The 25,936-nt window shown below is 36.2% G+C and overlaps 1 protein-coding gene across 1 annotated transcript in view; it reads left to right on the top strand.

The window, feature by feature from the left end:
* The window catches only part of GRID2 (glutamate ionotropic receptor delta type subunit 2), a 1,449,169-nt gene that overhangs the window by 1,211,931 nt on the left and 211,302 nt on the right, over nucleotides 1-25,936 (top strand). The window lies entirely within an intron of this gene.

Below are 25,936 nucleotides of genomic sequence, written 5' to 3'. Positions count from 1 at the left end.
TTGCCAGTTTCATCACAACAGCACGCCTGCTCATGCATCATATCTCATGTAGAAGTTTTTGGTGAAACATCAAATCACTCAGGTGACTCAACCTCTCTACAGCCCAGATTTGGTGCCCTGTAGCTTCTGGCTTTCCCCCAAACTAAAATCACCTTTGAAAGGGAAGCAATTTCAGACTGTTGATGAGATTCAGAAAAATACAATGGGGCAGATGATAGTGATTGGGAGAACTGTATGAGGTCCCAAGTTACCTACTTTGAAGGGCACTCAGGCATCATTGTTCTATGTACAATGTTTCTTGTATCTTGTCATCTTTTTCAATAAATGTCTCTCTTTCATATTACATGTCTGGATACCTTCTGGACAGTTGTCGTATAAACTGGAGGCTCAGGAATGCCAACACTGTAAATTGCAGTCCGATTCTGAAGGCCCAAGAACAAGAACACTCTAAATCCCATTTCAAGGGCAGGAGCCGACCAGTGTCCCAGCTCAATCAGTCAGGCAAAGAGTGTTCAACCTTCCTCCACCTGGTTCTATTCCAACCCTGTTAGGGTCAGACAGTGCCCACCCACATTGGGGAGGGCCACCTGCTTCACTCAATTCACTTACTCAAATCCTAATCTCTTCCAGAAACTCACTAATAGACATACCTAGAATTAATGTTTAACCAGCTATCTGGGCATCCGACGGCTCAGTTAGGCTAACATACAAAAGTCACCATCACAGGGCTACAATAAAGTGACAGGGTGAGCGGTGCAGTCTGTGCCTGGGGGTCAAAGACTCTTCAAATTTTGATATCTTCAAAATATTTCATGAATTGCTATAATTTATCAAATTATCGGTCTTGATAAGCACTGAATGTTTCATAAATTTTCTCCTACAAGCAGCTATAATGAATATTTATTTGTTTGTTTATTTATTTATAACTAGAGTCCTAAATGTAGGATTGCGGGTTAAGAAGTATGAACATTTATAAATTCAGTAACTACTCTCAAAGAAGTCTCTAAAAATGTTGAGTCAATTTCTACTGCTGTCAATACAATAAGAAAGTTTTGCTTTTCCACTTTCTTGCCTGAAGTCGCCAGGATTAAATGGTATTACTTTTTTATTCATTTTTTTCAAAATGATAGATGGAAAGTAATTTCATTTTTACTTTTACTTTTCTGATTGTTTATCATATTCAACATTTTTTCAAATGTGTATTGGTTTTTGTATGTCATCTATATATTGCTAAATTATTTATTTTGCCCCTTTATCTAGTGGCTTATTATTACTACTTTTAAAAATAGTGATTTAAGCCCTGGCTGGTGTAGCTCAGTGGATTGAGCGCAGGCCTGCGAACCACATGATCGAGGTTCGATTCCCAGTCAGGGCACATGCCTGGGTTGCAGGCCAGTTCTCAGCAGGGAACTCATGAGAGGCAACCATACATTGATATTTCTATCCCTCTCTTCTTCCCTTCCCCTCTAAAGATAAATAAATAAAATCTTTAAAAAAAATAGTGATTTGATAGTAATAATAATTTGTCTTTTTGGTAACTCTACCTCTAACCCATCGGGCTTTTCCATTCAGTCCACGCCCACTTCTGCATTTACCCTGTCAGTTTAGTGGATGTACTGCAAATACAGTTTGGTCAGATCCTGTTAGAAATCTTGGTCAGGCCCAAGGCTCCACTTCATAAGACGACATTTCTTTTTCCAGACAGTAATTTCAAGGAGCAGCATTTACTTTGCAAAAAATGGAAAAAGCTAAATGGTTTTGTAAATATGCCTATCAGAGTCCACTGTTTGTCTTTCTTTTTATTCCTAAAGCTTTTAATATAAATAAGCATTTTATATAACTTATTTCCCTAGTAAAACACATATACATAATGGCCTCATTTTTTGAAACATTCTTTTATGGACATTTCTAATTAAGATATTGAACTTTCATGCCTGTATATTTCTTTTAATTGAATGATGCTGTTGAGACCTTTATAACACATATTTTGAACTTTTAGTTTCTAATAAAACTCTCCTCTCAGTGAGAGAATTAGGAGACTATATCAGTTTCATTGGCATTCCTGTGAGTCCAAGCTTAGTTGTCCTTTTGTATTTCTCAAAGGGACTTCCCTCTCCTCTTACTCTGTTATTTGGGCAGCGTTTAACTCTGATTTTCTTCTCAACTTCTGAATTTAATACTCCTACTAATACATAAATGCTCTGGTTAGCTCTGATCCTTCTGCTTTTACATTTCTCAGATGAATTGTCATCTTAGGCACTAAGGTTTCAATTACAAATTCCTCCTTTCTTGTTAGGTATATACAACTCTATTTTCTTTATTTTAAATCAATATGTTTTGTAAAGTCCTTTGTGGCTCTGCCAGTTGGCACTGACTCAGCCTGGAGACGATAGAATAAATAAAATTTTATTGCCTCGATAGTCTTTTGGGGCAAGAAATATATTACAATATAAACCATATTTAACATTTGATAGAAATGGCATGTTCTTTCACTTTTCCCTTGATTTCTTCTATTACTCATAATACTAAATAATGGAATTCAAAAGTAAAAATAGGTTTATAAAACTACATAACTAAGGATAGAGCTTCTCTTTTTATGTCATAATGTATTAGTCTGTAAGCATATCACATTAATCTGAGCATATTACATTAATACTTTTACATTTTAATATTCAACATAAAATATTTTATCAAAATTTTAAATTTTATTTTATTATTTTAAATTGTTAAATATTTGTAACAAAATTTACCATCTTAACCATTTATTTTTATTTTTAAAGACATAACTTTTTTTCTTTTTCAATTATAGTTTGCATTCAATGTTATTTTCTATTAGTTTAAGGTGAACAGCATAGTGGCTAGACAGATACTTTACAAAGTGATCCCTTTATATTTCCAGTATCCACCTACCACCAGATATAATTTTTACAATGTTATTAACTATATTTTCCTATGCTGTACTTAACCATTTTTAATTATACAGTTTAGCAGTATTAAGTACATTCACATTGCTATATATCTATCAACATATATCTTCAGAAAAAAATTTATATTATTAAATTAAAATTCTGTACCCATTAAAAAATTCTCTTATATCTTCCTCTCTCAGACTCCTAGAAACCACAATTCTTCTTTGTATCTTTATGAATTTCACCACTTTAACTTCCCCCTACTTACTTCATGTAAGTAGAATCATACAGAATTTGTCTTCTTCTAATGGCTTAATTCATTTAGCATAATGCCCTCAAGGTTCATCCATGTTGTAGAATGTCCTTCCATTTTAAGGCTAATAACACTTCATTGTATGTATTTGATACATTTAGTTTATCCACTCATTAAACAACAGGCACTTGTGTTGCTTCAACCTTCGGCCATTGTGAATAATTCTGCTACAAATATGTTTGGGTCTTTGCTTTCAGTTCTTTTAGGTATATACCCAGAAGTGGAATTGCTGGATCCGGTGGTAGTTTTATTTTTAATTTTTTGTGGAACTGCATACTGTTTTCTACAGCGGCTACACCATTTTAAATAACCACCAATTTTTCCACATTCTCACCATCACTTATTTTGTTCAATTTTTATGATAGGTATTCTAATGGTTGTGAGTTGGAAAATATAAACTTCAGTTATATTATAATATTCATTTTTAAAAAGGAATATGTTGACTAACAAACTTGAATCACTACAAGTTTTGTCATTTAACTCCAGTAGAATTTAGATTGTGTTGATGACCCAATCCAGCCCATAAAAATGGTTCACCCAATAGTGATTCTCAAAGAGGACAATAAACTAACAACCTATGTCCAGCAACAGAGGCAAGTCAGAATAGGGAGAGGTATGCATAATTCAACAAAATAAACAAAATGCATGCTATTCTGACCCACACAATTAAGAAGTGTTGGTTCTCGTAAGTTGTCTGGGAACATTTGTCTCTGACCATTACCCATTGCTCTTCCCAAAAGTCGTCACAGTCTAAGAGCTGAAAGGGAATGTGAAAATTTTCCACTTAAATCATTTTATTTTATAGATGAGAAAATTATACTTAAAAAGATTAAGTAATTTATCTTAGGCCTCACAGAATATTAGTGTTAAGATTTATGACTAGAGCTCACATTTCTTAACTCCTGATCATTGGCTCTTTCCATTGCAGAAACAACCCATTTGGGGGCCAAGATATTGTCACCGAAACAAACCCTGTCCCCCAGCATCTTTTTTTTTACTGTGGTTCTTTGCCTGCCACCAGTAGGAATTATGGCTCTCAATGCCAGAGTCTGGTAAAAAGGAAAGGAACTATTTATTCAAAAGTTATACAAGTTTAGAGCAATGGTAGAATTCTACTGTTAAATCTCAAAGTCCCTTTAAAATACCCACAAACACACACACAGTCCTGACTTCCCCCTTTGCCCAGTCAGGCCAGTCTTACAACATGCCAATCAGCAGTACCATCCTCCAGAAGGAAAAACAAACAAACAAATAAACAGAAGTCCTTAGGTCTCTTCTACCGGTTCTTCCCAATAATCTGTGCTCAACTGAGGAGGTCTCCAAAGCTCCCCAGCAGTATCAGCTGTGTCAACATGATTTCCAGTTCTTAACCCAAACCGCACCTCTTGATGGCCCGCAAGCAAGAGTCCTGTCACCTCTTTTCTTTCCACAAGGCCTACCATTGTCCCACCTTCCTTGTGGGAGCCCACCTTTAGTTTAAATTCTAGCCTGCAACCTCCTCTGTAACCCTATTTCTGACCCCTCCCACAGTGGGCTACACTTGCTAGTGCACCCCTATTCTAGGCCTTTCTTGGCCGCCATAGTTAGTCCCATCAGGTGTGGTCCCATTGCCTGGTGTGAACCACCTCCAAGCTCTCACACAGGTGCTGTAAGCAGGGGAGCTTGCCTTAAAGTTATGCATACCTTCCTGGCTCCACTCAGGCTAGGAAAATAGCCTGTTGTTATTGGTATGCAAAATAACTGCTGCTTTTCCCAGTCCCCAAGCTAGGCTTGTGTGGGGCCCTGGGGCCTGTCAGCCTACACCCTGTTACATTTGTACCACATTTGTAGAGCTTCAGTCTCTAATGTCCTCCCACAGCTAATTAAAATTCACACCACAATTTGAGTGGTTCTCAAACTGTAGAAGGTACTAAGAATTACCTACAGATGCTACACAAAAGGCTTATTCCCAAACTCCAAATCCTGATATTAAGATTCACTACGTCTGATATGAGACTGTAAACATTAAATTTTTAATAAGCAATTCAGGTGTTCCTTATGAAAACTGTTCACAGATTATCTTAGAAGAATCACTCTTTTGGGCATTATTTGAAAACCTTTATCCTAGGCCAGTGATCTCCAAAGTATGGGCTCTGGACCAGCAGCATCAATGCCACCTGGGAACCTATAAGAAAAGCACATTCTTAGACCCCACTCCAGAACTGCCTAATCAGAAACTCTGCCGGTGGGGCCAGAAGTTCTATAACAAGTTCTTAAAGTGTGAGAATGAGCATAATTAGGTTCAAGCAGGACACTCAGCTCATTCTGTTATCTTTCAACCAGAGGCTTTAGGAATCCAGAACTTTAGGTACATCTAAGTAACCTAAAGTGTTTTTTATCACTTTAATGGATGCTACTAGGCTTTTTAATATATGCACATGATTTTCTAAATGCTTCAACACAAAGGAACAAAACCTCCGCTATCTTTGTTCCTTACATGTAATTAATCAGAAAGTAGAGGTTAAGTGAGGGGCACATCAAGTGGCAAATGTTGCTTCTCTTCTTGTGATGGCATTTATTTTTCAGGAACAAGACAACCCTTATCTGCTTGCTGTACATCGCTACCTGGATGCCCAGACAAGGCCCCTGCCAGCTCTGTATCTAGCACTGAACTAATTATCTTCCTTTGCAAGTCGATGCTTATCTTTCTGTGTTCTTTATTTTTGTTAAAAGCACCAATGCTCCTCCTGTCACCGAGCCTGGAAATTGAGGAGTCTTTTTTTATTGCTTTCATCTTTCTTACCAGAGCCAATTAATTGCTTTAACCATCAATCCTGCCTCTGCAGCATCTCTCCCATTTATTCCCTGCTTTTCTTTTCTACTTCCAATTTAGTAATTCATGTCGCTGTTACTACCTTCCTGGACTGTTGAAATAACTGATTGGCCCCCTCCCACATATTAATCTTCCCTCAGAATACTTCTGATAGTGATCCATCTTTGCTCAAAACCTTTTAAGTGCTTCACTTTATCTCAAGTGTAATTTGTTTACCCTGGCATTCGAAAGTTTCTGCAATTTGGTGTGGACCTTCCCTTCTGTTTTCATTTATTTATTTATTCATTGTTTTCATTCAAAAAAACTTCAGTGAACTGTATGCTGGCATTTATCTAGGTATCTTTTTAAAAATATTTCACTTGCCTTATATTCCTATCAAACTAAGGTTTACTGACTTCCTCTTATATCCTCCATATTCTTATATATGAGGTGTTGTTCATTTATTTTCTTCCATCATGAATTTACTCCTCCTGCTACATTTTTTTTCATCCACTGGCTATTCCTTTTCAACATCTTAAGTCAGTTGTTCCTATGAAGTCATTTGTAATTCTTTTGCCTAAAATATTTTCTTCATTAATAATAATTTAATAATTTATTAATAATGTATCCATCTGCAAATATGATTTCTTCCAAATATCATAATTTTCTGTGTCTATCTATTCTTCTAGGTGCATATTACTTAGGTCAGCACCTATATCTGTTTTATCAGTTTATCCCTATGTCTCTGTAACAACTCAATCTCTAGAAAATTTAATTAAATAGCTCAATTTGAAGCTTGACTCTTAATCTTTCTTTCCAATTTGAATGACTAAAATCTTCTTTGACAGCAATCAGCCTCAGATTATTCATGAATTCAGACCCCAAATTTTTAAGCCTATTTCCTCATAAGGAGTCTTAAAGGGACTGTATTTTCTTGTATTTTTTGTTTTTTTTTTTAATATTCTGAATAGTACAACTTATTCACTATCTCAAAAACCGTCAGTTAAATACTTTGTTTTATAAGTAGAATAGGTCTCAATGCTTTCTCACCTAAAGATCTCAGTTTCCTTGTATGTGTTTATTTCACACAGATCTATTAATTTAATTGGAGGATGTTGACATGTAGAATTTTGTGTATTTAGGTTGATAAAATGAAGTTGTATGTTCTTGTTTTATACATTTTGTCTAGAATGCTGGGAAATAAGGCAGGAAGTCCAGAGCAGGTCCAGGCTAGGATCAAACAAGTGGGCACTCACCTCAGGTGCGTGATTGAAGGGGGTACCAAAACATATCAGTGATGATTACACACAGCCATACTCCACATGGTGTTGGCAGATCCAGTCTTTATTTAAAATTTTGTTTGTCATGGATTTTTTTCATTTTGATTTTTTTAAATATGGCATTACCCTGGCTGGTGTGGCTCAGTGTATTGAATGCCAGCCTATGAACAACAGGGTCACTTGTTCAATTCCCAGTCAGGGCACATGCCTAGGTTGCAGACTGTGTCCCCAGCAGGGGGCATGTAAGAGGCAACCACACGTTGATGTTTCTCTCTCCCTCTCTTCCTCTCTCTCTAAAAATAAATAAATAAAACCCTTTTTAAAATATGGCATTCAATATTATTTACCTGGATTACTGAGTTTGGTGTTCCCATCACTTTTTTTTTTTTGCCCAAGCCAAATGCTTATTCACCTCAGCCTATTCTAGGTTCTGAGAAGGAGATAGAAAACAAGGTAAGAAGAAAGAAAAAGAAAGAAAATGAAGGGTATGAAGACAGACACAGGACCTATATTGAATACTCTTAATCTTTAAGTTTAAAATATTTTATTCTATTAAAAAACATATAAAATGAGCAGATTAACAATTCTATCATTGCTGATGTAAACCAATGATGAATGCTTGTGTACAGTGTAGGTATCCTATTATACAGATGTAATAATTTATGCCCAAGTGTTACAACATAATGTGGTCCTAGGAAGGTCAATTCTGAATTCTTTTTATTTTTTTAATACTATATTTATTTTTTTCCTTGTTAGAATTATTTTAAAATGTTATGCAATGTGTCAGAATTTACCTGTTAACCTCAGACAATATCCAAACAATGCTTTCTTAAATATTTCTCTTTTTTTATTTTTATTTTTTTTATTTTTTTTTATTTAACTCTTGTTCAAGTACAGTTTTCTTTCTTGTATTTCTTAAATATTTCTTTGAGTCCAAAATAACATGTCAGATCTAAGTTCATGTTATTTGGGCTTTTGAGGGAATGAAGTGCAGTTTGAAGCTGAGATTCCCTGTTAATCTGCCAAGTCTTAATGCCTAGTCATGATCCTGAGAAATTACCAAGAAAATTTCCCTAAATGTAGCACATTAAAGGGGAAGAATATAACCTAAAAAAAATGGGGGAAATAAAGAGAATTCAGAATTAATATACTTTAGTGGATACATTTATTTTTAATCCCCCTGAGCTTTAGTTTTTTTTTTTTTCCTGTCAAAGAAGAAGGGCTGTGTAGTGTGAGATACTCAATTTAATTTTAAAGAATGTAGAGTGCTGCCTGGGAGAGCATCAGTACTCACTAATTATTATTCCCCCCTTCCCTGACAATAAGTCCCACCATATGCACTTGTTTGCTGATTCGCACCTAGAATGTTAAGCTTGAATGCCCCATCTGCTCAGCAGCAGGGAAACATGATGTAGTTTCTGCCACAAGTATATCACTGTCAGAAATGTATTGCATCTAATACTTTTGTGTATTCAACTCTGTGTATAAAACATCTAGCCTACAGGAAACTTCATGAATTATAGTCAAGTTAAATATTATACTTGAAATATGAAGCAAAAGAAGCTTTTCACCACCTTTTCAGCTCAAAATATCAATATTTTTTCACTATGTTAACACATAAAGGAATCACACATCTATGTAATTCTAAAAGCAGAGATGGTCTTACTTATCATTTCTCCATTTGGGACTTTGTATTAAATAATTATATTTAATTTTAGACAAATTTCTTTTCTACATTAGTGTATTTTAAGTTTGTGAATCTAGCCACTTTGGAAAATTGCTCCACATATTACAAACAATAATATATGAACCAAGTCTCATTTTTCAACCCTGATCTCCTTGGAACGGTCCACAATATTTTGTATATTTTTGCTAACATTATTTGAAAATCAAGAGCTATGTGTCTTAGAAGCCCATCTTTTAAGTCAGATATGCTATGAGAGCCACTGAATGATCAAATGAGCCAAAAATATTTACCCATTTGATAGTCTCTACTCAACATCTAGTTGTTTAATATATTTTTCCTCATATTTAATACTCAACAGCAGCTCTTCCTTTTATCTTTTCTTTCTCAGTTAGTAGCAAATCTATTTTTTAAATTTCTTAGCCCAAGAGCCTTGAAATCTGTCTTGACTTCTCTCTTTCTCTCATATCTCATGTCCAATCTGTCAGCAAATGTTATTAGTTTTTTAAGAACACGTATAGGTGTTCTCACCATGGCCATTGCCCTAGTCCAAGGCACCATCATCTCTTCCCTGGACTCTTGTTCTAGCCTCCTGCCTGCTCTCCCAGCTTCTACCCTATTCAGCCTTAGCCTCACTTCACAGATGATCTGTGTCTTCCAGTCTTGTTATCTTTTTGAATTGGTTCATCTGGTCTCTGTGCTGTTTCTTGAACGTGTCAAGCACAACCCCCTTCAAAGCCTTTTCACTGGATGTTTCCTCTTTCTGGACTGTTCTTCCTCCAGACATTTCCATGGGTGGTTCCTTTGCCATATTCTAGTCTCAACTCAATGTCACCTGCTCACCAAGACCATCTTTACCACCCTATTTTTAAATGCAATGTCCCTCATACCTTAGCATGTCATGTATTACTTTCCTGATTTATTTTTTCACCATGGCATATATAATTTATAACATATAATTTACTTACATATTTTACATATTAGCTGTTTCTCTGTATTAAATGGAAACTGTATGAGGGCAGCAATTTTTGCCTTTTTTCTTCACTGATTTATTTTAAGAACCTAAAATAGTGTCCAGAACATAGAAGGTTCTTCATAAATATTTTTAAATAAATGTTTTTTGCCAAAGCAATAAAAATGGCATATCAAAAATACTGAATTACTTAAAAGCAAATAGCCCCTATGATTTTCTTCTTATTTAGTAAGAAATTATTTGGGCAAAAAATTAAGCATGTCAAATTATTAATGATTAAATTTTAGAATTCAAACTATATAGACCTGAGAAAATACATTTACAATATTTATTTTTTCCAACCACTGATTCATTACTCACTGAATTAGTTATACTTAAAAAAAGCATTACTTGAGATATTTGCACAGGAATGTTAATTTTATATAAAATTGTCATTTCTATTTGTTTTCTTAACCTAGCTTTCTTTGACCACTACCTTTGATTAAATGAGCATGTCCAAAAATATGAATAGCTTTAAGATGTTGGATTGGAATTTTGCCAGGCAGCTTCTGTGTCTCAAGAATATTGTAGAATAATTTATCAGGTTATTTAACTTACTTCCAAGTACCTGAGGCAATGATATATCATATCAGTCTAAAGTCATCCCAACAATAAGTCCAAATGGTTGAGGGCAACAAAAATTCTTCACTAAGAAATACAGGACAAAGAAGTCAGGAATTAATACTGAAAATGTGTTTTGACAAATGAAAATGGAATTATACATATAGACTACTGCCAACAGGAAATTTTTGGATGCCTAGTTCTATGATTAGGCCTGCCTTCCATTTAAGATATATAGAAGGGTCACTATAAAATGTGATTTAGGAAGCTTTTAAAAATCTTTCACCGACCAGGAGTATCCATCCTGTGGCTACGGCCACATGTGGCCCAGGATGGCTATGAATGCGGCCCAACACAAAACCAGAAATTTTCTTAAAACATTATGAGATATTTTTGTGATTATGTGTTGCAATGTATTTAGTGTGTGGCCCAAGACAATTCATCTTCTTTCAGTGTGGCACAGAGACGCCAAAAGGTTGGACACCCCTGGCTACATAGGGAATCAAAAACATTAAAACTGAAAAAGGACTTCAGCAGGGATTGATCATAACCTCCCATCATGTGTAGAATCCTTTTCTGCAAGCCCCGCAAGTCTGGTCATTTCACTTCTGAACAATCCAATTTTTAGAAGCCTGTCTTACATTATACCAAAATCTATCTCCTCATATCATCCTTCCATTGCTTGGTTGCCTTCTAATCAAGTATAAACCTTCAGATATTTAACATCAAAATTCTTACTTTCTGAAATCAAGGAAGACACAAATAAATGGAAATATATACCGTGTTCATGGATTGGAAGAATTAACATCATCCAAATGTCCATACTACCCAAAGCAATTTACAGATTCAATGCAATACCCATTAAAGTACCAATGGCATACTTCACAGACATAGAACAAATACTTCAAAAATTTATATGGAACCATAAAAGGCCCCGAATAGCAGCTGCAATGTTGGGAAAGAAGAACAAAGTAGGAGGGATCACAATACCTGATATCAAACTGTATTACAAGGCCACTGTAATCAAAACAGCCTGGTACTGGCACAAAAACAGGCAAATAGACCAATGGAATAGAACAGAGAGCCCAGAAATAAACCCAACTCTCTACAGTCAATTAATATTCAACAAAGGGAGCAATAACATAAAATGGAGTAAAAATAGCCTCTTCAACAAATGGTGTTGGGAGAACTGGACAGCTAGGTGCAAAAAAATGAAACTCGAACACCAGCTTACACCATACGCCAAAATAAATTCAAAGTGGATAAAAGACTTCAATATAATCTGTGAAACCATTAAAGCCCTAGAGGAGAACATTGGCAGGAAAATCTCAGATATTCCATGCAGCAAGATTTTTACTGATATGTCTGTCCCCTAGAGCAAGAGACATAAAGGAAAGAATAAACAAATGGGATCTCATCAAATTTAAAAGCTTCTGCATGGCTAAGGAAAACAGTATCAAGATACAAAGAGAAGCAACTGTTTGGGAAAACGTATTTGCCAATGATACCTCAGACAAAGGTTTAATCTCCAAAATATACAAAGAACTCACTCGACTCCACTCAAAGAAGACAAGCAACCCAATTAAAAAATGGGCAGAGGACTTGAACAGACATTTCTCCAAGGAGGACATACAGAGGATCCAGAGACACATGAAAAGATGCTCGATATCACTAGCTATCAGAGAGATGCAAATTAAAACCACAATGAGATACCACTTAACACCAGTCAGATTGGCTATCATAAACAAAGAAACAAACAACAAGTGCTGGAGAGGTTGTGGGGAAAAGGGGACTCTAGTCCACTGTTGGTGGGATTGCAGACTGGTACAACCACTATGGAAAACAGTATGGAATTTTCTAAGAAAACTAAAAATGAACGTGCCTTTTGACCCAGCAATTCCACTATTTTTAGTATATCCTAAGAACCCTGAAGCACCAATCCAAAAGAACCTATGCACCCCGATGTTCATAGCAGCACAATTTACAATAGCCAAGAGTTAGAAGCAACCTAGATGCCCATCGGTAAATGACTGGATCAAAAAGCTATGGTACATTTACACAATGGAATTCTATGCTGCAGAAAGGAAGAAAGAACTACTACACTTTGCAACATCATGGATGGAACTGGTAAGCATTATGCTGAGCAAAATAAGCCAGACGGTGAAAGACAAATACCATATGATATCACCGTTAACAGGAATCTAAACAACAAAACAAAGAAGCAAACAAAATATGACCAATGACACTCAAATACGGAACAGGCTGACAGGGTCCAGAAGGGAGAGGGGAGAGAATCATAGGGGAAAAGGGGATGGACTCACATGAACAAGTCTAAAGGACACATGGACAATAACTAAGGGTGGGGGGCAGAAATGGGAGGGAGGTGGGGAGGAGTGGGCAGGGGGCGGGCAGGGCTGGAAATATATGACAGAAAACTGTACTTGAACAAGAATTAAATATAAATAAATAAATAAATAAATAATTTTTACTTTCTAAATTAAACATCTCTTTGTTTCTGAGATGTCATGCTTTTCTGAAAATTTGATTTCTTCTGAATTAACTATTTTGTCAATGACTTTTCTAAGTTGTTTCCAAAGCTGAACACAATACTTTTAGTCCATTGGTCCTACCGTGTCAGACTTGCATTGCTGTACTTGAAAGCTACACCATAAACATGACATCTATTGAGATTGCGTGTACTCAAATGCTTAGATCTTCTTTAATGGGGCTGCTTATTCAGCCAGTTCCTAAGCAAAAAGATTATAGACTTATACCTTTCAAATAGTTCCTTAGTTTTTAATTCTCTCCACCTTTAAGTCATCTGCAAATTTACGAAGTGTATCTGCCAAGTATTTATTAAAGCCATTAATGGAAACTGAATTTGAGGATAGGGTTAAATACAGAAACCTGTGAAAATCTAATGTTGACACAAATGTAGAATATAACAAATCATAAAATTTCATACAATGCTTAATTTTAAAGCTAGTCTATCATATTATTCAACGTGTTATTTTCTTTCTGACAAAAATTTTTTTATTTAATTTTTTCTTTTTTTCTGATAAAAATTATTTAAAGCACTATATTGAATCTCTATATATTTGTATTATTTGTTATTACTCATATAAATGCTACTGCACATATTCTTCATCATTTCTGATTTAGTAACCCTATCACAGTGGAAATGATATTAATTTGCCATGACTTGTTCTTAATGGACCCAAGATGTGTCTTAAAATTACCTTTATTTTTCCAAAGAATCTAGAAGTAACATATTTGTTTTAGGATGGGCCTTAAATTATGTCCCAGGACTCATATTTCCTTTTCTTAGGAAAAGAAGTGCACAATTTTACACAAAAATTGTTGTTCAAAGTCTTTTGGTTCTACCACATAGCTGATTTTTCAGAGTTTGTCCACAGCACTCACTGCATCTCATCTGCAATTTCTTCAGTGTTTAGTGGTCTCAAAATTTTACTGATTACGAACCCCTAACAATAAAAATTATTGAATATATTCCTTATTTCTAATTATAGACATAGTGTAAAGGTGAAATAAGCAACACTTTTAAAGAATGTTGTATTTTTCTATATTCATTGTAAATTTTTTCCACTGTAAGTCATGTCAATATTTTTAAATGAGAGCAAAGGAATTGTATCTTTAATAACTTTTTAAATTTTCTTTTAAAAATATTTTTACTATAATTACGTACAATACTATAGTAGTTTTAGGTGCATAACCCAGTTATATAACTTACTAAGTGATCATCCCAAGAAATCTAATGCCCGTCTGAGAGCATACCTAGTTATTACATTATAATTGGCTATGTTTTTTGACATCTTGACAACTCTTTCTGATATATGGCCATGGGATTATGTTTAGATATTCTCTGAATTTTTAAATTGCTCTTCTGAAAGCTAACAGTGTTTAAATGACTTGTCCCAGGATATTTTCAATAGTTAAGAACTTACCAATGTAACATTTCACTCTCCAAGTTTCCTGTTTTCTGTATGATAAAGTAGTAATCTTCTGTTTAATTTATACCTTCATTTTGTGTTTATTTTGTTCTGTAATGTACCTTGAGTTAGGCAGGTGTTTGAAGAATAGGAAGATAAGTAAGATAGATTGTACTTTCAAGGAATCTTGCCTTCTGAAAAGACAAATCATGTAAAGAAATGCCCACAATGCATGGTAGCAAGTGATAATTGCTATAAAAGAAAGAAAAGTACAGATGAAGTTCTATGTGAATTGACAAAACAAAATATAATTTGTTTTCATTTTAATATTTCCAAAATTAAATCTTGTGTAGCAGCTTCCCTAGTTATTTGCTTGATTCCTATTAAATAAAATGGGCTAAAGGTAAATGAAGGTTTCATTCACAAATTATATTTGAATGGAAATAGAAAAAATATCTGGACAGTTGATGCCTTCTTTTATTATTCTATCTTCTTTGCGCATTAGTTTTGTAGTCTGTATTAGAACCTTATCTTTTATTGACCAAGTACAATGTGGAATATGCCCATGTAAATTATTTTTTCATACAGTTTACCCCATTGTTTTAACCACCATTTTATATGAAAATATATTCATTTTCCTATTATTACATATATTTCTTTTATCTCATTTTAATCTTTATACATAGTTATTAAATCAATTTTCACATACCTGTAATTTCATATATCAGTAAGATTATTAAAGTTTTTCTATTTTAAAACATTTCTGCAACATAAAATTGAATAAATATTTTTAATAAAAATTTCAAATTTACTTTATTACCTATACTCCTTTTCAAGGTTTTTTAAAGATTTTATTTATTTATTTTTAGAAGGAAGGAAGGGAGAGAGGGAGAGAAACATCAATGTGTGGTTGCCCCTCGTGCACCCCCCACCCAGGACCTGGCCCTCAACCCAGGCATGAGCCCTGACTGGGAATCTAGTTAGTGACCACTTGCTTCATAGGCCAGTACTCAATACACTGAGCCACACTAGCCAGGGCTCTTTTTCAAAGTTTTTATTTATTACCTTTAAATTATACCAAGATTCTGGCTTCTAAATACTGTTCTGCAATAAAGGAATCAAGGATCCTTAGAGAAATGACTATTTGAGGCTGAGGCAGAAAAAAGCTTTCTGTGCTTTATTTCCTGGAGATTTTATCCTTCCCAAACTTGTTTTTTTGTTTTTCCTGTTTTATTTTTTGACTTCCACAGTTCTTTTTTGTTCCCTATTTGTTGCATTTTCTATAGAATCTAATACTTCATTACTTTAATGTCTCTTAATTCTAAATCTAAAGAATAGTTCTTTTATTGTTGTCATTATATTTTTTACTTACCTTTAACAGATTACACTCCTTGCCTATATTGTTTCTTTTAGTCACTTTCATTTCTTTGTTGCTTTAGTCACTTTCAACCTTAGAGACTTTCTTTTGATATCTTGTCAGGTTTGAATGGTGGCTCATCATTAAAAGCTAAGAATCAGTAGTTCCTTGGAAGCTCTGAGAAACAGGCATAAGAATGGAGAGAAAAGTGCACTCCCGGCCAAAAGAAAAACAGGTGTAAAAGAACTAAAGCTGTATTGAACTTGGTCCCTTGAGAAAATAGCATTAAAATTGGTTTGAATATGGTATGAAAGGGAAGAGACACAAGAGATTAATTTTACCTTCCAGAAAAACTTTGGCTTAGACCGGAAGCTCAGGGCTCAGGCCAGAGGAAGCCATGATTTACCCCCGGAATACAGAAGGTGTCCTGTCGGTCCAGGCAAAGGTCCAGCTGCAGCTGTCTCCTAAAAGCCTCGGGAAAACAACCACAGCCACCCACTCTCTTCAGCATCTTTTATGAATGCTATTTTTATAAGTCACTTACAGCTTTGTTGTTCACTGAACCACAGAATTTTCAGTTTGTTAAATATCAACTTCTGAATTTCATTGGTAAGGAAAGTGAGGCCCTGAGCCATAAACTTATTAGCATTTTTATTATTAAACTTTTATTGGCATTTAAAATTACATTAAGAGGGTATAAATATGCTGTTCCTGATATCATTTAAAGTTCCCAAAACCCTAGTGAAACGGAACAGGATGGCTTGACAGAGTAGAGGGATATGTTTATCTGACTTGAGGAAATGTCATTGAGAAGCACCATGGAGGAAACTTAGCCTAACTCGGTGAAACGAAAGCATATTCGATTTTTAAAAGGCAGACAATGAAGTCCCAAAGACACTTCCCCAAAAGGCACTTGGTACACGAAGGCAGTAAATCCCAGTGTCAATGCTCCTTTTGTTCAAAGCATTGAGAAATTTTCTTGAGAGCTAAATTATAACAGTTAGCAACATGATTATAACAGTTCCCAGAAAACACCCTGTAAGGCTGCCTTTAAATCATAAGAACTCAGTGCTTTTAGGGTACAAGTGCATTCCACTGTTTATGCAGAGAGTGAGGGTTAAGTGACTCTTGGGGTTTTTCGGTCTGCAATTGTAAGCTATGGCTCCCATTTCTCAAGGCAAGAAAAAAATAACACTCAAGAGAGGAACAATAATTCTCTCTGTGTCATGGTTTTACTCTATCCTAAAAATATTTCCCAAGAATATCTGATATTTTCTCAAACATTTTGTGATAATTAAGACTTTCATGGCATTTACAGCAGGTATTCCCGGGGCAACCTCATGAGCTATGTCTCTCATTTTTCAAAACCCAGGGTCAGGAAAATATCCATGTAATGCTGTTTGGGAGTGTTCTAACAGAATGGCACTTGGTCTTAATTAAAGACAGAAGAGTAGGACTTTTAAATACTAACTTTTAAAAATTAACTGGTTGTTCATTTCATGACACCAATAACTCTGAATCATAAAATAACATGACTCAAAATTGTCCTTAACTTGGGGTCTTCTGAAATTCTGATTTCTCACTGCAAAAACATTATGTACAATTAGTATGTGAGACTTTAAAAGGACCATTTCATATGAACTTCCCAGGAATACTACATTTTCCTAAATTGACCCAGTAAAATACCTTCAATATTATTCCAGCTTTCTATCCAGGCTCAAAAATTTCCTCCATCCTGCCCAAGGTTGAGTTACTCACTACCTCTCACTTTGACCTTCTTTATTTTCCTTCAACTCATTTCACACTATGGATGTTATTTTTCTATTATATCTTCCCTTACTAGACTGGGTGGGACTTCAGGGATCCTGTCTGTCCTCTGTTGGATCCACTGCTGTAGTGGATTTCGAGTACCTAGAAAAATATCCAGCAGTGCTCAATCAATAGTTGAGTGAAATGTTGACCATCCTGGAATGAGACTCTGATGACTCCCTAGAACTGAGCCCCAGAAAAAAAAACAGCCTTTTCTCCTATTTTAGTGGTTCTTCTCTCAGATTCTGCTGGGAGGCAGAGCAAATGTGGACGAAATTACTGGAGCTAGCAATAACTCCACCAAATAGTCATTAATTCTAATGGTGCTGATAAAACACATAGGCCTTGTTGCCAGGATTAAACCACAAATTTACAATGTACCAAGATAGAAGAATGAGAAAAATCACTCCCGTTGTTTCTACCTTTTCCTGCTGGAAATTAAATGAAAGAAAGGAGCCAGAATGGGTTGAAATCATGAAGTCAATTTCCTAAAGGAAGGTGCTGATGAAGTGTGAAGGTTAAAAGCATTGCCCATTAGGAGGAGGTGGGCCTGATTGGAAAGCTCAGAATGCAGGGGCAGTGCAGGGCATCCTAAGTCTCTACCTTCTCATTCAAAGTAGCAGGAGAGGAGAAAGACCTTACACTCTTCCCCTACTGCCCTGACCCAAACAGTCTCCTGCCATAACTGAAACCTGTTCAGCCCACCACTTTCTCTTTTCCTAAGACCAGTAGTCTGTCTTGTTTCCTGACACTACCCTTCATTGCTGCTGATGCTTCAAGGTCCTCAGTGCCATCACTCAGGTTATGAACCAAATATTTGAAGGTGACACACACTCAATTCTACAACTTACTTCACACCTTGCTATTGGGGATTTGCTAAAACTCTAGCGATTGCTTTATGACAAGTCCCTGACTCTCACTGCATCCCTTCACCAGAATCCCTTCTGGAAACCGAAAAGAAGAAATGTCATTTTATTTATTTATTTACTTATTTATTTTAGTTTCAACTGAATTTATTTTTTAAATTTATTTAATTATTTTTCAAGTACAGTTTTCTGTCTATTACTCCCATCCCATACCACCCCCCGTGCTCCCCACTCCCTCCCATCTCCACCCTTCTCAGTTGTTGTCCATGTATTCTTTACATATGTTCCTCTAAATCCCTCCCCTATTTCCGCTGAAATTCCCTCCCCTCTCCCCTCTGGACACTGTCAGCCTGTTCTCTATTTCAGTGTCTTTGGTTATATTTTGCTTGCTTGTTTGTTTTGTTGTTTAGCTTCCTGTTAAAGGTGAGATCATATGGTATTTGTCCTTCAACACCTGGCTTATTTCACTCAGCATAATGCTTTCCAGTTCCATCCATGTTGTTGCAAAAGGTAGGAACTCCTTCTTTCTTTCTGCGGTATAAAATTCCATTGTGTATATGTACCATAGTTTTTTGAAAAAAATGCTTGATATCACTTGCTATCAGAGAGATGCAAATTAAAACCACAATGAGATACCACTTTACACCGGTGAGAATGGCTATCATAAACAAAGCAATAAACAACAAATGTTAGAGAGGGTGTGGGGAAAAGGGGATTCTGGTCCACTGTTGGTGGGATTGCAGACTGGTACAACCATTATGGAAAACAGTATGGAATTTTCTCAGAAAACTAAAATTGGGCCTGCCTTTTGACCCAGCAATTCCACTGCTAGGATTGTATCCTAAGAACCTTAAAACACCAATCCCAAAGAACATATGCACCCCATTGTTCATAGCAACACAATTTACAATAGCCAAGAGTTGGAAGCAACCTAGGTGCCCGTCAGGAAATGAATGGATCGAGAAATGTCATTTTAATACAGTGAAAACCACACTACTTTTGCTACCAACATTTTCTAATTGTACTTGTGCCTGGATGGCATATATCTTTGATTGTAAGCTTTTCAGCTCTTGAGTAACTGGGAGGCACAGTAATATATCTATAGCCTTTGGTGTAAGGGGAGAGGAAAGAGAGGGAAAAAATAAGATAGACCTAAACACTATTGCCAAGCTTAATAAAGGTGATTTTTTAAAAACCGACTTTTTAAAATAAATCTTTATGAAATGTCAACAGAGGCAAAACACTTGGAAAGTTGGTAAATGCAGAAAATATTTTTCATTTATTTCTCACTGATTACTATGCATTAGCACATTATACACAAAGCCCTGAAGAAACAAGAAGAAAAAAATATATATTATCCTTCGTACCGGTGTAATCTAAGTTGTCAGTATGAGTGAGTGAAAATAAAATCGCTGAAAATATTTGTTCAGTTTGAGCTAGTTGGTGATAAAATACAATGTATTAATGTCTCCATAGACAATAACTTCAACTTGTAAGAATATCAAATGGACTGGGAATAAGAGCACAGAGGGTGAGAGAGAAAGAAGCAGCACTCCCTGGATCACAGGGAGCCTAGAAACTTATGGCAGTGTGGCACCTTGATGTCTCTGCAATGTCAGCAGTTTCAAGGACTTGGCTACTGGGGGGCCTTGAAACACACATGGTTTTCTTACCAAGAGGACACTATGCAGATTCTATAACAAATGTCAAACCACAGAACACAAACAATGTAAGAACTATAAGTTTGCCTTTTCAAACCTTGGCAATTGTCAGTAGTGCTTTCATCTACTGAATTCTACATGCCCAGACTCTGGCTTATTACTTTCATACAACCTTTGTATTATACCAAATGCTGTTATGATGTGTTCATACTAGTCACATTTCAGAAGAAAGAACACCAAATTAGATATGATTGCCTGAGTTATAAGACCATCCTTCTAGTGATTTGCTTTGTAACTATTGGACACAAAAAATTTCTGATTTGATTTTATCATCAGTAAAAATACACTAATCTCACTTGTTCTAAATATTGTGTGACATATGGAAGAGTTGATATATAACTCTTATTAGCTCTTTCAGAAGTAATTTGTGAAAACTTATTATTAGCATTTAAAATAAACAAATATGAAACCAAATATGGGAATTGATCTATATTTGTAATATATCCTAGTTCATCATACATTATACATCTTGGTGATAATAACAATTGCCTATTATTTGGAAGGTAAGCTATGCCTTGCATATCACATATATTCTCACATTTAGTCCTAAACATTAACTTCATTTTACAAATTAAGAAGGACTTGGGCCCACAGAGGTTAAATGAGCAGCAAATTTAGCACTTAAACTCATGGCTAGGTGATCATCAAAACACTTATTCTGATGATATCCTTTTAGGGGGCTTACTGCCAGATTTTTTTTAAATGTTTACTTATTTTGCTATTCAATTATAGTTGTCTGCATTTACCCCCATCACTCCCCACCCCAACCCAGCCAACCCTCCCTTGCTTCCACCACCCCCTGCCTTGGTTTTGTCCTTTAGAGTTGTTCCTGGAAAACTCTTCTTCCCATTAAAATTTTTTTCATTGTTCAGTTATAGTTGTTCCCATTTTTCCCCTAGTACTCTCCACTGACCAACCCCTCTCAGTTGTACACCTAGATTGGTGAACTTCAAGCTTATGATGTTTCTTGTGAAACTTCACTCCCCGGAAGCACTAGTTATGTACTGATAACTATAACATCCTTCCATTCATTCATCCACTCAGCACATTCATTAAGCACCTTCTCTGAGGCAGGCTCTGAGCCCGGCCCTGGGCTACAGTGGTAAATGAGATGCACTAGATCTCTGTTTTCATGAAGCTCATGTTCTAGTGCAGAGGCAGACAAAAGTAAAAAGTGAAATAAGTGAAAATTGCCAAATGCAATTTGTGATACGAAAGAAGGCAATAGAAATTGTATACTTATATTGCGAATAGTCAGTTTAGATTGGATGACCAGGAAGAGGGTTTATGAGTGACATTTTACAGCTGAACTAGAGAGGACAAGAATGAGCAGCCACAGGAAGAACTGTGAGAAGGTAGCACACTCAAGGCCAAAAGATAGAGAAGAATTTGTTTTATGGTAGGAATAGAAAGGAGGTCGATGTGGCTATAAAGTAGTGATGGCAGAATGGTGTGCAATGAAGTTGGAGAGGTAGGAAGGGGACAGGTAATGGCAAAGAGTTTGAATCTTATTCAGTAAAATAGGAGGGTTTCCTAATGCTCTACTGGAGCAGGTTTCTACCGGTCCATGGGAACCAATTCTGTACATCATGCCCCAGTTTCTGGTTCAATGTTGTCATGTTGATAGCTTAAAACCAGTTCTTGTGTAATATTTACATATCTATGTAAATTGTATATAAATCTTCATATTTACATATTTATGTAAGTAATATATAAATATATGTGGTATTTACACATCTAGGTGGTGGTTATACAATTGTACTATAAACTAAATATCAGTGCATTTTAAACTATGATGTCATTTCTTAAATTTTTTAAATAAAAGAAAAAATTACATAAAGAAAAAATTACATAAAGAAGCAACTCACTGAGTAACAGTCAGCAGTGACAAAATATAGAATTACAAACATAGAATTGTAAATAAGAGCAACAGTTTGAAAGAAAATATCAAGTAATATTTTATTTAATCAAAAATAACAGACTATATCAAAGATACATGGTTAAGTATTTTCAAATTGAAAAAAATGACATGAATTGTATTAAGAATGTTTTATGTTTCATTCATGATATTTTTTGGAGATGGAACTAAAAATACCTAATAGAAAATTGGATATGAAGAGTGAAGGAGACTGGGAAAATCAAGAATTCCTGTACATTTTGACTTATCTGGGGAAAATGGGAAATAAGTTTTTAGGGTGAAGTAAGACCTTTGGTTAGTTGTTTGAGATGCTAATGAGCCTTCCAAATGGACTATAAGTCAAGTAGCAGTTAGAAAGACAAGTCTAGAGCTCAAGGTATGGGCAGGTAATATGAACTGGGAAATTATCAGAATAGAGAAGGTATTTAAAGCCATAGGTATGAATGGGATACCTGAACAAAGAATGCAGAGAGAGAGAAGGTGACCTAGATCTGGGCTAGAGTAGTCCCATGTTTCCAGGCTGGCTTGAGGAGAAGCAGCAAAGAAGACCAATGAATGACCTGTGTGTTGCATATTTCATTTCTAGACAATGCAGTCAGTGTGGCATACCTAAAGGAGACCTGTATGAGAACTCAAAATAATAAAATCTAGGCCTCACTTAGGTGTTATTAAAGTGCTCTATATACCTATATTCTTACCTATGAAGTGAGAATAATGATTCCTTTTCAGTCTACCCAATAAAATATGCATAAGGATTAACAGAATTTATGAAAGTAGGTGTGCTTTATAATCTAAAGCTTCACTAGAGTCATGTCCTAGCTTTTCTATTGGAATACACTTTGAGGTCCATGTTGAAAATGACCTGGTCCCCCTGTCAATGGTGGCATAGGTTAATGCAGTACTCAGAACCTCCCACAACCACGTTTAAATTTTGACTAAACTACAGATCAACTATTATTCAGAACCACCTGAAATCTAGCTGAACAGAAGTTGTATAGCTAAGGATATAAAGAAGTCACATCTAGACAGATAGGAGGGGCTGGTCCCATACCCACACATAGTGGTTAAAAATCAGGGGGGATATCTTGACCACAGAGATTACCCCTGAGGAGTGAGGGGTCCCAGCCCCATACCAGGCTCCCAAGCCCAGGATTCCAGTGCCAGGAAGAGAAGCCCCCATAACTTGTGTCAGTAAAAGTCAGTGGAGATTGTGGCTAAGTGAGACAGAGGGCTTCTGGAGTCCCAGGCCTTTATCTTAATGGGCCCCCACACAGACTTAATCCAATTTACTTGCTCTAAACTCCAGCACTGGGGCAGTAGCTGGAAAGGCACCAGGAACACTAAGGGAAGATCTGAATTGTCTGGTTTCTGGGCAAGAGATGGAAGGGCAGCTTTCTCCCAGACAGAACTGTTGGTAGAGGCCATTATTCCTTTGATAAGCTCTCCCCTGACACCTAGCAGGCAGGCACCATATCTGAGTATCCATCAACCTGGTTAACTGTCTTCACCCTCATGATTCCCTGACACTTAAGTTGCAAGTCCAGCCAAGCTGTTTCCAGTGGCTTTTCCATACAAGTGGCCTCTCCTAGCTCATGCTTCCAACTTTTCTAAAATCTCTCAAATAAGCAGCATTTGGCTCAGTGTACCTCATACCTCATGTTAAGTGGCCCCAGGCCTGGTACTCATGGCAACCAGGCTTGTTCCTAGCTTGGCCTCTCCCAGTCACCTCCAAGTCCAGCAGAGATGTAGAAGACATCTGCAGATCATGCTGTAGCTCATGTCCAGTGGTCTCAGGCAGAGCATAGGTGGTGACTGACCTTGCACTTCCTGGGAGGCTCCAAAAGTAGTACACCCTGTGAACAACTTCAGACCATGCAGGATCACAACCCAACCATCTCCACAAGAGACACAATCAAGGGGAAGACCTAGCAGGCACCAAAGCCCCACTGAATCAAGTCTTGTTCCGTGGGTTCAGCCCCAGCACAGCACGTCTTCTCCTGTAGTCAGAGCTGGTCCTTGGAGCTGATTGGCCTGGGGGGGGGAGGGTGGTCAATCCTTCCCAGTGATGTATAAATAGCAATCAAGGGTAAACTACAAGATACCACATACAATTGGCATAGGCACATCACTTAGAGTCATCAGCTCAGTAACAGGGGAGTCTGTGCCACTGGGACTTATAGCACACCTACTACATAAGGCTACTCTACCAAGTCCAGGAAATGCCACAGCTATGCCTAATACATATAAATAAAAACAAAACGGAATCAGCCAAAATGAAGCTACAAAGAAACAGATCCCAAATGAAAGAACAGGAGAAATCTCCAAAAAAAGAGCTAAGTGAAATGGAGGCAAGCAAACTACCAGATACAGAGTTCAAAACAATGGTTATAAGGATGCTCAAGGAACTTAGTAAGAACTTCAACAACGAGAAAAAAGTGGTTAGTTACTTACCTACGACAGAGCTCCCGGAAGACTTGTCAGTTGACTTCTCAAAAGAAACTTTGCAGGCCAGAAGAGACTGGCACAAAATATTCAAAGTGATGAAAAGCTAGAACCTACAACCAGGACTACTCTACCCAGCAAGGCTATCATTTAAAATCAAAGGCCAGATAAAGAGCTTCCTAGATAAGAGAGAGCTATAGGTCAACATCACCAAACCAGTATTACATGAAGTATTAAAGGGTCTTTTTTTAGAAAAAAAAGACACAATCAGCCAGCATGAGAGTTGACCTCATGCACAAAGAGGCCAATAGAAAACAAGATTCAGTTAAAACAAGAGGGTCCACAGAACCCACACAAAGGACAGCCCTGCAGGACCGAACTCAAGGATCAGATGATCAAGGAGATTGTGCCACTGGTCCCACAGAATACCTGCTATGCACGTCCAACTTTCCAATACTGGGAGACATAGTAGATCTACCTCATACATAAAAACAAACACAAAGAAGCAGCCAAAATGAGGAGACAAAGAAACATGTCCCTTATTAAAGCACAGGATAAATCTCCAGAAAAAGAGTTAAATGAAATGGAGGCAAGCAATTTACCACATATAAAAACAATGGTTATAAGGATGTTCCATGAACTTAGAACTGTAACAAAAAGATAGAAAGCATTAAAAAGGACATAGATACCATACAAAAGAACCAGTAAGAAATTAATATATATATATATATATATATATATATATATATATATATCTGAAATGAGGAATACATTAAAGGAATAACAGTAGGTTGGATAAAGCAGGGGATCGAATCAGTGACTTGGAAGACAAGGTAGTAGAAACCACCTAATCTGAGCAACAAAAAGGAAAAAGAATTTAAAAAAATGAGCATAGTTTTAAATAATATTTGGTACAACATGAAGCATGAAAACATCCACCTCATAGGGGTACCAAAAGGAGAAGAGACAGAGCAAGGGATCTAAAACCTATCTGAAAAAAATAATGACCGAAAACTTTCCTTACCTGGTGAAGAAAAAGACGCACAAATCTAGGACTTCAGAGAGCACCAAACAAGATGGACCTAAAGAGGTCCACACCAAGACATATCATATTTAAAATGACAGCAGTTAAAGACAAACTGAAAATCATAAGAGCAGCAAGAGAAAGACAGTTACCTATCAGGTAGCTCCCATAAAACTGTCAGCTGATTTCTCTTTTCATTTTGTTGGTGGTTTCCTTTGCTGTGCACAAACTTTTTAGTTTGATGTAGCCCCATTTGTTTATTGTTTTGTTTGTTTCCCTTGCCCCCAACAAATATATAA

This window comes from Sturnira hondurensis, unplaced genomic scaffold, assembly GCF_014824575.4.
Source record: "Sturnira hondurensis isolate 20B ecotype Veracruz unplaced genomic scaffold, ASM1482457v3 Scaffold0004998, whole genome shotgun sequence".
NCBI classification, from domain to species: Eukaryota; Metazoa; Chordata; class Mammalia; order Chiroptera; family Phyllostomidae; genus Sturnira; species Sturnira hondurensis.
Note: the sequence above shows the minus strand (reverse complement) of the source record. Positions and strands in the feature narration are given on the sequence as shown.